The sequence below is a fragment of the Polyodon spathula genome, chromosome 12, assembly GCF_017654505.1.
Source record: "Polyodon spathula isolate WHYD16114869_AA chromosome 12, ASM1765450v1, whole genome shotgun sequence".
Lineage (NCBI taxonomy): Eukaryota > Metazoa > Chordata > Actinopteri > Acipenseriformes > Polyodontidae > Polyodon > Polyodon spathula.
The window spans coordinates 44,234,430-44,249,985 of NC_054545.1; the positions used below are offsets into that span (position 1 = coordinate 44,234,430).

Sequence of the window (15,556 nt, forward strand, 5' to 3'; positions counted from 1 at the left end):
GCAGCAAACCCAAGCCAGACTTTAATTATCTTTGCCAAAGTGCATAAATGTGTTATGCTGTACTGAAATGCTAATTTAAAATAAGGTCTAGGACGGGTCTCCAACCCTGCTACTGGGGCTGCTGGTTTTCGTTTCAACCAATCTGTTACTTAATCGTGCCAGTTATTGGCTTAGTCAAGATGAACAGGTGTTCCAGATCTTTAGTCACTGCTGATATAAAGACACCTAGAGCCTGCTGGACAGGGGCTCTCCAGGACCAGGGCTGGAGACCTCTGCTGTAGGAAGATCAGCCAATTATTTTATATATATATTACTATCACAAGCCAATAAGAGTATCAGTCTCAGCACGGCCTTGAACACAGTGCTTGCTGATTTCACTCTTTGGCAGTCCTGAGTGTTTGTGTTTGCCTGGCAGACTTGCATTCTCCTACAGCCCTTGGTCAGCAGAACATGACTTATGCAGGAATGCATTACTTTTTTTTTTTTTTTTTTTTTTTTTTTTTTGCTTCTGCAGTGTGTGGTACACAGGTTAGATGCAGTGCCCCTTGGAGAATCTCCTTTATACTGGCTGTTAAAAGCTATACTTAATGTGTTCTATAGCAGGGCTTCCCAACCCTGGTCCTGGGACCCCCTGTGTCTGCTGGTTTTCATTCCAACTGAGCTCTCAACTACTTAACTAAACCCTTAATTGAACTAATTTGCTTATTTAGACTTTTATATGTAACTTGTTTACAGCTCTTAAACAATTGCAGATTTCAAGTCAATATAACATTGTATAAGTAACTCGAACTCTGCAACAGTTTAAGAGCTGAAAACCATTAACTCTCTAATTTAAACAAATTATCAATTCAGTTAGTCATTTTGAGCACAGTTGGAATAAAAACCAGCAGACACAGATGGGTCCCCAGGGCCAGGATTGGGAAACCCTGATCTGCAGTATTTCATCATGTTGGGAATTATGAAACCCTTCTCCATGTGTTTGACTAATGGGTCTTTGTTACAATAAAGACTCGCTTGTAAGTAATGTTTGGCTTAAAAACTTAAAATGAAGTGGAATGTTTTATTTTTGTGTAATGCTGTAGCAGCCAAGCATGCTGTGTCACGTGTTGGTTGTACCAGAGAACTATGCATTAATAATCTACTACTGCTAGATCTGCAAATGGGGTTTAAGGGTCTAGTAAACGAGAAGAGGCGTTGTGGTTGTTTTTTTTTTTTTTTAACTCGTCTACTGCGCCGGTACCACTTCGATTGGTCGCTCTTATACCCTCTGGCTCAGGGTGCAATGTAAATGTCAGTTTGAGAGTACATCCCAAGGAGGCCTCTTGATTTAATGAAAGCATCTGAAATTGTGATTAGTTTCAAAGAGCTAATGAAACATGGCTCTAATCCTTATAAGAATAATCTCTCTCCCCCTCCATCCTGACCCCACCCCCCACTAGAATGACCTACAGCTTTCCTGTTCCTCTCCTTGGGTTTAAAATGACCTGATACTGCATCTGAAACACTGTAGTAACTAACCCCAGTTTTGTCTTAAAAAAAATTGTATATATACACACACACACACACGAGCATCAAAATCAACTTACCACTTTTATAGTTGGATAAAATTCACTAGATGTGATCGAAAAATGACAAATTGTTTTAGAGCAGGTGCAGTGACTTTTCATTGTGCTGATTAACAATTGACATCACGAAGATGCTGCAGAATGATCTGTCCATCTCGGGCAGGTGTCGTGACTTGGTCGGGGCGTGTCATTGACAGTGTGTGTCTGGTTATACTGTCTCGCCAGGTGTGAAATTGCTGGATATGAGCACCCAAGACGGCGAGGCACAGCACGCTGCCCCAGTCCACCCCCAACATGCCGATCGAAGGCGCTGCTCTCTTGATAGATGTGCCATACTGTTTTTTCTGTGATTTTCTTTATTGCTTGCAATTCAACAGCTGAAATCACTCCATATCCAATCAACTGTCTCACTAATTAGGTGATTAAGTGCATGTGCTTCAGTCACAGTCACTCGAGCGTGTCGTGGTGAAGGATGAATGATCAAGTGATTAAAAAGAAACCAAAAACATTTAGTCAATGTCAATTTGTAGACCTTAATTTTTTTTTTCGAAAATAAATGTGTTCTAATAATAAATTTCTTTTGATGCTCAGTATAGAAATGAGATTATTATCTGAATGGTGAATTTATGGGCATAGGTGCAGAAAGATTGACCAGTGTCAAACTACTGCATTCTTCCAGTTAAGGGTAGGCTGATTTTAAATCTTAATCTCAGTATTTGAATTCTCTCAGCTGGTCTGTCTTTCTACACCTAAGCCCCTTTTTATTGAAGCAGAGTTATTGCCCTGCCTCCAAGTTAATATTACTGTGAATGGCAGCTCAGTGTGATTTAAGCTCCTCCTCACAGGTCTTTACAAACTAACCTCTCCAACCTGTTCAGCTGACACGCATGCTGCAGAACTGGGCTCCCTGTTTCAGTGCAGGGTGTCGCATTAGGGCTGAGCTGCAGTGGCAGCGTTCTGCCCCAAGCATCTTTTTATTTATTGTCAAACCAGCAGTAACACCTGCACCTAGATACCAAGCTCAGCGAGGCTGGACAATGTGATGACCACGCCAGACTATTATTCAGCAGACTGGGGCTATATAAACTCCCCCGTTCTTTCCACTTGTTTTAAAGTATTTTGGTGGAGCAGTGTAATCCGATGAGGAGAAATTTTGTCTCCAAATTTGGCGATTTAATCCAAGAATTTCCCCAAAATGCACTACACCCAGAAGCTGTTAATTCTTCTGGGGGAAGACAAACGCACAGCCAGACTGGGTGGTCAATACATGGAGACCTGTCATAACCTGAGGGACAAACAGTGAACATGACACACTAGAGAGGGAAAAGGGAGGGAGGGATTCTGTTTAATATACAGGGGTGGGGGGTGGTACTTTTTAATATAACACAATCACTTTAGTTACGGACATGCCATGGTCAGTTTTTTTCAGCGTTACTCGTTTGACTATACGGGGAACTAATAATCGTCACAAAACAGTTTGTTCGATGATTATCAGGATTGCTTGCATCAACACGTATAAAAATTAACGGGCCTTGGGTAACTCTAAAACAACTTATTGTGACCAGACCGGGGGCTGGTTGTCACAGTGTGAAAAATGATTATACAACATAATCAAAAGAGTTTAGACATGCTGCGACGTTCTGTTCCTCGTTACATTGAAGAAACAATCTTATTAAGAAGAAAACAAATTTATGTTTTTTTTTTTTTTTTTTTTTTTTTAATTTCAGCATAACTTTATTTCAAATATAATATTTAGATGGTTGAAAATGCGCCGGTCACCTGTGACTCCCTGCCCCATACTGGGGTTGGTTGTCACAGCCTATGTTCTTGTTTTACACTACACAATAATGCAACATTTTTAGTTTAAAAAAAAAAAAAAGTTTCTACTGTGTACAATGACAGAAAATGTTGTATTTTTACTTTTTATGTGAAATGTTGACCCATGCTACAAAATAATAGCACAGCCTCCACAGAACCAGAGGACAAACAGTAAATAATTTAAATAAGCATTACACAGTGACATAGCCCACATTTTGGTGTAAAAAAGTAGAAAGAAAAACTATAAGACTTCTTCCTATAGGATTTACACGTGACAACCAACCCCCAAAACTATGTGACAACCTGCCCCAGCCAGACTTTACATGATAATTGAATTCTCAGTACTACTGGGAGAACCTACTGGTTTTGTTTTTACACCAAAAGATATCCAGTATCGTTCTATTTAACATGGCCACCAATTCAAACAAACTCCAATACTACTAAGAGTTATAACAAATAACAAGATAAGCATTTTTTACTTTGGGTATGAAAAAAAAAGAAATATTCGCGAACCTTTATGTTAGATGGAATTGATCTCAAATTACAAGATGGTTGACTTCCAGACAGTAGAACATGCATTTCAGTGTCAGTATCACCTGCATGCGCCATCTGGTTTCATAGCTGAGCACTGTCACAACCAGCCCCGGTCTCCCCTACTTATATAAGCTGATAATTGTAAATGAATTGCATTCAGAAATTTAATTTTTAAATAAAAATGTAAATCTTGTCAATTTCAATGAAATGGTCACCCAAAGCAAGGGGATCCCTAATGGGGGGTGTTTACTCCAAATCATCATGAAGCTGAGGGAACACGAAGCCGCTTTGTGGCTTGGAACGGTTTCAAGGGACGAGGTTTCAGATTAATGCAGGACACACCGGGGGAGACTTGATCTTTGATACAGACACCTCAGACTGGATCACCCTGTCTTCTGGAATCAGTTTTCAAGACACTGCTTCTGAAAAAGTGGCTTTGTGTTCAATCAGCTTTCGTTAACTTTGTCATTGCCTGAAAGCACCGCTGCGGCTGGCTTCGACTGTATCTATAGTACCAAGTGCAGTAACTGGCTGGACTGTTACTGGTGAATAAATGGAAACGAGTATAAAAAAAAACTCAGCCCAGTCACACACATTAGTAGTAGCATTGCTAGCAGGAAGAAGTGTGTGTGTGCGTATGTGTGTGTGTATGAGTGTGTGTGCGTGTGCGTGTAACAGATGATTGTCTACACACTTATTGTCGTTTGTCGAGAATCAGGTTCCAACTTAGTCCTATGTTGTCCTATGATAGTTAGTGATCTTCTTTTTTTCTTCTTTTCAGTAAAAGTCATTTCCTCGGGCGCTCCCCTGTACTCTGTGACATGAGATAATATATATATATATATAATATATATATATATATATATATATATATATAGATATATATATATATAACTTTTGAAAGAAGAAGTATACACCCACACACCATATATATATATATATATATATATATATATATATATAGTGTATATATCACTAGATAGACAGATGTCTACACTTTTTTCCCTTGGGAACCTTTTCGGTTTTATTGGTAAAATTCATTTGGGAAAATTTTTTAGATGCTAGATCGATAGATACAAATCGTAGTTGATTTTACTAATATGTTATGATTGAGACAAATATATATATTATATATATATATATATATATATATATATATATATATATATATATATATATATATATATATATGTATATGTATATATAAATTTAGATATTTTGTTGTGGCGAAACAGATAGTGCCAGCTTGGGGAACCCTGTATAAGCCACCACTGCCAAAAAGATCGGGGGATCTGCAGTGGAGGATCTTACACACTATTATTGCCGTTAATTCCTCTGTGAGCATCATAAACCCCGAGCTGAAGGATTCCTGTCCATTTTGCTCACAGAGGGAGACTGTTTACCATTGCTTTGTGTTCTGCACCAGATTGAACCCTTTGTTTGCTGCTCTGACGGAATTGCTTACTGGGTTGGGTTTTGTGTTCTCTGAGGTGGTTTTTATTTTTGGTTTTACATATTGTAAAAAGAGAAAGTACTCAATCCAGCTGGTGAATTTTATTATTGGACAGGCCAAATTAGCAATTTTAAAGAGCAGGAAAAACAAAATGAATGACATTTTAAATACTGATCCTTTTGTCATTTTTAGAATGCTTGTATTAACAGAGGTTAGACTGGATTTTAATTTCTATAAAGCAATGCATAATAGAGCAGTGTTTGAGGAAGCCTGGTGTGTAGACAGTGTGTTGTGTGCTGTTAAGGATGGTGATCTGGAGGAGTATCTGTGATGTGAATTGTTATGTGTCCACAATATTTTATGTATTGTTTTGTTCACCTTGGGTGGATCTGAATTGATTTCATGATAATATCTGTTTTATAAATATTGATTGTGTGTATTCTATTTAATTGTTAAATAAAGTTTTTATCTCTCTCTCTATCTAACTATCTAATATATAATATATATGATAATGACATGGGCTATATTTGCTTTCACTATGAATGACTGCGTAAACAGAACAATCTATTTCTTTGTCACAAAAATAAATACATAAAAAAAAACCCATATACAATAATGTCGCTGTGTGTTGTGTTTTGCATATTGCTGTAATGGGGGTGACAGTGTGACTGTATATGTTCTGTATGGTAATATCGCACGGCGCCGCTGCACCCCCACCCCCCGGGCTATGTTGTTAATTCCACGCCCCGCGACGTGATACCTTGTGATCTCGCAGTCAGAACTGAACTGTCAAACTGCCCTACAGGAAAAAAGAAAGAAAGAAAGATGATGATTTCCCGCACAGCTGAGTTTGCGAGGAAGCGCATTTGACTGAGGTGCAGGATTCGTGTGCAGGGTGTGAGGACGCCGCCGCCGCCGCAGCAAAGACGTGAGTGTGGGCTTCCTGGTTTGGCTCTTTGTGCGTTCATTTAATCAGTAAACACGAAACAAATGCTCCGGAGCCCGTTTAACGACAAGCCCGCTTGTTTCATTCTTGCTAGGGCTAGTGGGGGTATTCTGCTCTATAACCTGGGAACATAAAGCACGGGGTTCTTAAAAAATAAAATTAAAAAATGAAGAAAAGGTGTAGTGTACCGCACACAGCCATGTTTTCCCTGATTAGTATGGATTTGACACATCAGGTCGAGTGGTATTCAGTGGAGTTAGTACGGAAGCGTGCAATACTTTGCTGTGTATTTTCTGTTTTCAGCAGTGCATCGACAGGGCAGCGGCAGCAGGGGGATTTTAACACGCAATTGCCCGTTTAAAAGCTTTCAATTTCTGGAGCGAGGCAGAGTGCCCATTTTCAGGGGAAGTGGGCGTTATTCCCGACCACCGCCGACACAACACGGAGTCCGCAGCTCAGGCGTTTCCGTGCCTCCCGACGCCCCCACAAGCACACACAAAAAGATACTTCAGCTGAATTAAACAGACCCCTTTTTAAAATTAAAATCATATAAGAAGTCAGACTGTTCTTTTTTATACTACACCCAAAAAACCATATTATGTTTGACCCTGAAGCATATACTACATCTGGCAAAGACTGAGTATGAGGTATTTTGGCATATAGAATTATGTTCCCTTTACGATATATATACATTCGGCAATTATATAATAATAGTATATATATATAATATATAGATAATATATATATATATATATATATATGATTAGATAGCTCTCTCTCGCGAAGAAAATAAAATTAACGTGCTTTTAATAATGTTTGCATGCTTTATGCATCTGTTTTTTTAAATCTAAGTGACGATTCTTTAAAAAAAAAAAAAAAAAAAAAAAGCCTTGCTTTGTGTTACGTGTTAATAATCAATCAAACTACACATTGTTTTAAACAGTTTACTAAAACCAGATTTCGCGTTGTGTTGGTGTGTGATGCAACGTGATCGGGTTATCACCCAGGCTTTCAGTAATTTATAACCCACTGATTAGGAGTGGAACATAACAACACGGGCTATTAACCGTTTGATCTTGTTATTATTATTATTATTATTATTTTATTATTATTATTATTATTATTGGTTGTGTGCGTTCAGTCAGTTGGAGTCTCACGGCTTATGGATAACCCTTGGAATGGTGCCGCTGTGTTCTCATGCTGTAACCCACGTGTACCCCCTCCCTCCGTCCCTCATCTTTCCAGTTCAGCCTCTAAACGATGCCTCCTCTTTTACTTCTAAAGGTGTCCGTTGATATGTACAACCTGCCCCTGACTAGCGACCTGCAAGCACTCTCGCTAATGCGATGCCCTTCTATTAAACGATCTCGGGCTGTTGTCCAGTGAGTTGTCCCAGTGAGTAGACCATAACTGTTCACTGACTAGGTTCTGCTACATTAGCAACATCCATGCCATGAGACAGTCATGTTCTGCCTTCTTCCAGCCTCAGTCGCATCAGCCCGTTCTACAGGCTTATATCGTAGTCCAAGTTCGTCGCAAGACTCCGGTTTATTCGTGAGGCTAAGTGTGCGTTAAAACGGCTAAGGTCCAAAATGATTTTCGCCGATTATCGGTTTTTACTAATATCCCTTGTTCGTTTAGCCAAGTATTAGTCAGGGAACATAGAACAAATTTATATATGTCTTAAAGGCGACGAGTCTAAATTATATCATTGTAAAACCAGGTCAGGGTTCAAACCCTAGTAACAATGTTATGCAGGATAGTTGATATATATATATATATATATATATATATATATATATATATATATATATATATGCCACGCACATCAACAAAAAGATTGATGCCGTGTTGATCTAATTTCCATCCCAGCCGCAGATCACAGAAACAGTAAAGGAGTCCACCAAAAAAGAAAGACCCGATCCAGATCGCGAAGTCGGTCTCCCAGTCCTGAACGGGAGCAGTGAGTCTCAAGTGCCGTTTAGTGATGTCATTTCCTCCCAGCCCAGATTCAGTCCTCAGAATTCAGGCCAGCCCGAGGAATGAAGTCGGACCAGAGAATTCGGGCTCCAGTCCGAACTGGGAGCCTGTCTAGTTGTGTGTTCCCTTATTTTTGATTCAGTGCGGCGCCCTGTTGTCAGTGTCCACTTCCTGGTCTGATTGAGGAGTGACCTGCCCTGGATTTGCTGCAGTACGTCCTTTATACTGCGTCTGCCGTGGTCGGGCTTGAAAACAAAGTGCGTGCTGAATGCCCAGCCTTTAGCGCTGATAAGAGATCAGGCTGGATAGAAGGGTTTTAAAGGTCTGTTGTTATAGCTTCAGCAGTAGTGTGTGTGTGTGTGTGTGTGTGGGGGATGTTTAAGTGTGGGCACCAGTATGTTTTCATTGTGAATCAGGAATGTGGAGAGGTAGGCTTTTCATTCCTCAGCTGCAATGTTCTTTAAACCAGGCTGTCTGGCTTCACTGCTTTGCCAGACTATATCAGGGTTTTAGTTTCGTTTAGTTTCGTTTTTGTGGTTTATAAAAATTCTCTGAACTGAGACTAAAAATAACCAAGACAGAAACACACCTCTCTGTTGACGTACATGAGTTGTGATGACGATGGCACAGAACGAGTCAGCAGTCTTTTTTATTCCTACTAAAATACCATTTAACAATCTTTTGTTCTTTCAAGAACAGCAGGCAAACAATTATAATATGTGCTGTCAATGCATTTATTCATCATACCAGCAGCGTGTTCTGTAAATTTCTTTAAAAAAATGTCACACCGCCCGCTAATGCACACATCAGCTTTTGGTTTATTTGCAAATCCCTGGTTATAAAATATTGATCAGGGATGGAAAGAAGACTCCTGCTGCATAGCAGTGTGATCCATTCCTGTTTTTTTATTATGTTTATTAAGACACACACCTGAGCTTGTTACCTATACTCTGTGACAAATCAAGCTTGTAGTAAAACCTGGAATGGATGACTCTGCTGTGCAATAGGAGACATCTTTCCATCCCTGCTTCCACCCAGTTTGAAGGCATGCCTGGAAGGAGAGAGCGTTTTGTTTTTTTAATATAGCGCCTTTTCATAGCAAGCCATCTCAAAGCGCTTTGCAACCAAATCAAATAAAAAGGCCTGTAAAAACAAAACAATAAAAGTAAAATGAAAACACAAAATAAAAACATGAAATGTAATCCACAGATACGCCCTCAGCAAAGAACTTAAACTTTTCCAGGGAATCAGCGTTCGCTGTGATTGCAGAGAGCACAGAACTGGCGTGTCAGTTTACCCCTCACTTCGATCAATTCTCCCCTTGGCCTCTCCTCTCCGGGTAGATTGCTCTTTTTTTATTTATTGAAGGCCCTGTTGCGTTATGCGGAGAATGCCGTCCCTTGATAATCCCTGTCACAATGTTTGATGGCATAAAGAGAGGAAAGTCATAAGTCAGGACATTATCCCCGGAGTTTTCCACAGCGCTGTTTTTGATTTAGCAGTGCCTTTTCGGTACAATAAGTGTGGCTAACCCTTTCTAAAAATGTACTATAATATTGTACTTTTCCCCCATGCATTTCCCATGGTTGTGCTATCCATTTTAGCACAGTTTATCATGATTTCCAATGTTTAAAATGCTTTACCTGCCATATCTCTGTGGGCTTTGCAGTAGTAACCTATGCAGTGCCATGATTTCACTATGCTTTATTTTTTTGGATGTGCAGAAAAGGTTTGAATAATTAATTTGTCAGGACGTTTCGGACAAAAGCCCTTCTTCATCTGCGCAGAAAGAGAAGTAAACATTAATACATACATGTTGTTATTATTTTGGACCTGTTTTACAACATCAAGTAATGCGGTGAATAATTTAAAAGTTTAAATGGTGACCAAAAAAAAACGTATTTGTTTGTGTGAGGAGCGCGCATTGATTTCCAACAGGATTTAAATACCTTCAGGTTTCTGTCTGGCGGATTGGCTATTGCTTCTAGGTCAGACTCAGCTGAGTGGGACATTTCCCAGATATTCACGGGCCTGAAGAGGGGGCCAGGCCAGCTGCTCGGTGGGTCCTCAAGGACTGGTGCAGCTCGCTCCCTCCCTCCCTCCCTCCCTCCCTCGCTCGCTCCCTCGCTTGCTCCCTCTCTCCCCCTCCCTCGCCCCTCATTCATATAAGATTCAAGCTACCCTTTTGAGAAACTGATTCCCTAATCTGCACCCTGCATGTGAACCACTTGCTAGCTGGAATCGGGTGCACACAATCGCTTTAGAAAAGGACTCAATTTCCTTGAGTCAGGCACCCGAGTGGCTTGCCTGATAGAAGCACAGTCATGCGGTGCGCTGGGAGAGTCATACAGCGCATACAATTTTCAATATTGAATGCATGAAAGGATTAAGGCAGACATGTCTTCCACTGAGCTGCGAATGCCCGGACTCAGCGTGGGCATGGCTGTTGGAGAGGTTAGCAGGGTTAGACTCGAGCAGCTCTGCCGTTGGGTTGGTCTGTGTGTAGAGAAAGTGAAAGTGACTCGTGTGCTAGAGAAATGAAGCTCTTCTGGTTTCTATCCAGGCAGATAGACTGGCACGCAGCTGTGAGTGTCAACGACTGCTAAGAGATATAAAGAATTACAGACAATAGTTACTGGCTTCATGGTGTTTTTTTTCTCTAGTTCTGTGTTTAGTATTTTCTGGTTCTGTTTTCACTTTGATCTGCATCCAGGACTTTATAAGGGCTGGTGTCTACCATGCAACGAGAAGAGAGAAATGTCAAGTTAAAATCTTCTAACACTTGACTGTTCACAGTAGTTATTTAAATAAAATACACTTGTAAAGCCTGCAGTACTTTGGTTTGATATTTTTGATGCATTAAAATGAGATTTTCCTGTAACTCTTCTAGTTTGCTGTTGCATTCTTTAACTACAGTGTAGAATAAAACTTTTTTTTTTTGTTTTGTCAAAACTTCGCTTTAAAGTTGTGACCGTACTTTCTGGGCTGTCTGTACCCCACTCATTCCTAAACTACTTGCTGTGTTGGAAGTAATTATCACTGGATGTGTTTTGAATTGGTCTGTTGCCATGGTGTTGATGCACTGTACAGTAATTCTTTGATTCAGTTTAGCAACAAGACAATGGAATGGATTTTTCCACCTCCCACCTTTTTATTAGGTTGAAAATGCCTCTTGATTTAAGTCCGATACCACAGCTCAGCAGAGTAATATGAAAATGTGACTTGTGTAGAGTATAGTGATGCACGAAAGAAACACAACACTCTGGTCTAATGGATTTAATCAAATATTTAACAAACACAGATAGCAAACAAAATCACAGAACAGGAGAACAAAAATACAGATCAAAGAATCATTAGTTTTTTCTGGATGAAACATGACATACTGTCAAAATGAAAACATTACGGTATTGGGCATGACCTCCCTGAGCATTAACACAATCCTGGCAGCGTAGACGCAGAGACCTGATCAGCCTCTGGATAGACTGCTGTGGGATGTTCAGCCACTCTTCCTGTGCAGCTGCAGCCAGCTGGCGAAGGTTGGCTGGTCGCGGTTGTCTCCTGTGGATGGCGCTGGCGATTTGGTCCCATAGATCTCCTATTCGACGGGTCAGGAGAAAAATCTGGCCACGGCAAGACCTCGACATTGTTTTCTTGAAGTCGTGCAATTGTAATCCTAGCACTGTGTGGTCATGCATTGTCCTGCTGGAAAATCAGCACTTCCAGATTGGCTTGCAGGAACAGAAAAACAGTTGCCTCAGGGACTTCGTCAATGTATTGCTGAGCAGTAAGTTTGCCCTCAGTCTGCACCAAAGGTGTTCTTGTGTTAAAGGAGCTTCCTCCCTACATCATCACAACGCTTACCACGACATGGTGGGCCGGTGTGGTGACCCTCTGCCTTCCAGGATGTGGCCTGTCCGTCACAGAGCCGGTTTCCTAGTTTCTCTGGACTAGTCTGCTGATTTTGTTGAAGCAGAACATCTCATTCACTGGGCAGCTTCTCTCACAGACAGGCCTCCTTCAATCATGCCGACAGCAGCCAGGCGATCTTCATTACTCAAGCGGGGCACGGTCGTGTCTTTCACTGTTCTTGTGTTAATTAAAATCATGTCTTTTCTAATGGCTATTTATACAGATTCTTAATCAACTCATTTTGACAATTTTAACTCAGCTCAAATACCAAACTCTGAGCACCTGGAGTTTTTATGAAATCACATGACTTGAGCTCAGTATTTTGTTATTCCAAGGAACAATGCTACTGAAACAATCAACAAATCTGCTCACTGTTTAAAATGTAAATAACATTATGTATGTGCCCAATGAGCTATTGATGTAAAACTGTTAATCTCTTATTTTGTATAATCCATGGATAGCCTTGTGATGCTAGTATTAAAGAAGACGAGGTTCAGCAGTACAGTTGTGTTTTTTAAACTTTGTGCTTCAGGGCTGTACAGGCTTTCTATGTCGTTATCCTTTAGCTTCAGCTTTATTTGGATGATTGCCTTTACCTTGTTTTCGTTGCTCGTTCCTCTCCAGTTTCTCAGAGATGAAAGTGTACCAGCTTTACGTCTTTTTTAACTTTTTTTTTTTTTTTACATATTCTCATTTTGTTGATCATTAATGAACATGTCTGTACTGAGTGAGTTGTCGAGTGATTGAAAACGAGGCATTTTGTGTTTGAATTGAAAGTGATGGTCTCTGAGTCGAATGGGTCACAGTTCCAGTATATTTTCCTCTAGATGAAGTGTCACTTTTTGACGTCACTGCTGTTGTATTATGCCTTTTTTTTTCGAATTGCTCAGGATGCAAATATAGCCTTCCTCCCTGTGTTTCAAGCAACATAGTAAAAAACATGGAATGCGTTTTTTTTTTCCGTGCTGGGACCCGTAACGTCTTGTAGTCTGTTATCCCGGACAACTAGGTCCTGTTAACCCCGGACAATCCTGTTGTAGTTCACAGACATACGCCCCCGTGGGTGGCCTGCCTCTCTCTCTCTCTCTCTCTCTCTCTCTCTCTCTCTCTCTCTGGTCACAGTGTTTAATGCCAGCAGGCTGGCATCGGCATAGCAGGGCTTTTAACAGCTTTCAGACGTGCCAGCCAGCTCCTCCGATCAGCCCTGACACTCAGCCTGATGTCGCTCTTGAATTCTCACTACCTCCTAGGGGTGCGATATCGCACTTGTGTAGTTTGAATCATACCATATAATTGATCAATTACAGCTCAGTTATGCATTTCTTTCTCATACATTCATCCTTGTATTTTCCAACACTTGCAGTAACTATAACAGTGCTGCTGTAATTCGAATTTACCCCAGGCCTGTTTAGTCTTATTTTTGCAGTTTTATCAGCTTTTCCCGTGGTTATAATTCACATTTACCATAGCATCCCCTGGTTTGCCGTGTTTATGAACACGCTTTCCCATACCCCCTGCTCTTCACAGTGCTTACCTGTGCTTTATCGTGCTGTATTACAGATTGCTAGGCTTTTAATGTGGGGAACTTTTATAAGGGTTATCATAAGATATGCGCTGAGAACATTGCTATAATTATTCATTCTATAATTCTTTGTCGGCTTTGAGAGCATTCTCGCTGCTCCCCTCATCGTTGTGGAGTTCAACTTTACTGTTACGTCATTGTTTGAACCAGTGTACCCTAGGGAATGAGTCTGATTCACTGTCAGGCGCAAGAAAATGCAACTTTAAGTACAGTGTAAAAGGCGGCAGTATCCATACGCACCCCTGGTTAGAGCATTCAAATATTCCGAGGTGTATTTCTTTTTTCTCTCCCAGCACGACCTAAAACTGCCAGATGCTTTATTAGCAAAGGAAGAGAGTGTCACTTGCCCTCTGCTTAATATAGTCTTAATATAGTCTTAATATAGTCTTGAACAGCATCTGCAGGTATTCAAAAGCCAAGGGGAGATTTGCTCTGGTTTTCTTTAGATTTATCTTTTGGACCTTAGGTACGCATGCAAGTCCTCTGCCTTCCCAGCTTTTGGACTCCAGTCTGTTTGACAAAGCAGGAGATAAACTGTGCCTCACAGTGTGAATATTAAATCCAACAGTCTAACTCTCTGTAGAGAAGTCAGAAGCAAGGCGGACAGACTGGGGCGAGCTAATCCACAACGTTGCTTCAGAGAAGGCCCCTTTTTAAATGCTTGGTGTTGATTGTTGAGGAGGGGCCTGGGTTTGAGTCTTCGATCTGGGGGTTGGTGCATTCTTGGCACGGCATTGTTGCCTACATCTTGAGAGGGAACATGCCATTTTAGCTTCACGTGATTGGTTGGGCTATTGAAGATTCTAGGCATTAAGAACTAGAGACGCAAGGGCGTTTGCTGTGGTGACCTGTTTTTTTTTTCCTTCATGTTGCTGAACTCTGGGATATGTTATATATACTCTCAGAGAGAGAGAGAGCATGAGAGAGAGGGAAGAGGGGGAAGAGAGAGAGGCTATGTTGACAGTAAATTGTACATGCACTGTACTTTTATAAAGGGCCTGTCACTTATTTACTGTTTTTAATATTTCAGTGTGTGTAAGGCAGACAGTGTAATAATGCGGAAGATATGTGTGTAATATATATACACACTGAACAAAAATATAAACGCAACATGCAACAATTTCAAAGATTTTACAGTTCATATAAGGAAATCAGTCAATTGAAATAAATTTATTAGGCCCTAATCTATGGATTTCACATGACTGGGAATACAGATATGCATCTGTTGGTCACAGATACCTTAAAAAAAAAGGTAGGGGCGTGGATCAGAAAGCCAGTCAGTATCTGGTGTGACCATCATTTGCCTCATGCAGCGCGACACATCTCCTTCGCATAGAGTTGCTCAGGCTGTTGATTGAGGCCTCTGGAATGTTGTCCCACTCCTCTTCAATGGCTGTGCGAAGTTGCTGGATATTGGCGGGAATTGTAACACGCTGTCGTACACGTCGATCCAGAGCATCCCAAACATGCTCAATGGGTGACATGTCTGGTGAGTATGCAGGCCATGGAAGAACTGGGACGTTTTTAGCTTCCAGGAATTGTGTACAGATCCTTGCAACATGGGGCCGTGCATTATCATGCTGAAACATGAGGTGATGGCGGTGGATGAATGGCATGACAATGGGCCTCAGGATCTCGTCACGGTATCTCTGTGCATTCAAATTGCCATCGATAAAATGCAATTGTGTTCATTGTCCATAGCTTAGGCCTGCCCATACCATAACCCCACCACCACCATGGGGCACTCTGTTCACAACGTTGACATCAGC

At 40.8% G+C, this 15,556-nt stretch overlaps 1 protein-coding gene across 1 annotated transcript in view; it reads left to right on the top strand.

Annotated features, from left to right (window-relative positions):
- The first annotated feature begins 6,118 nt into the window (after positions 1–6,118).
- The window catches only part of LOC121324789 (TANK-binding kinase 1-binding protein 1-like), a 32,948-nt gene continuing 23,510 nt past the window's right edge, over positions 6,119–15,556 (top strand). Inside the window, 1 exon segment of the mRNA XM_041266965.1 lies at positions 6,119–6,298. The gene's annotated coding sequence lies outside the window, so the exon portion shown is untranslated.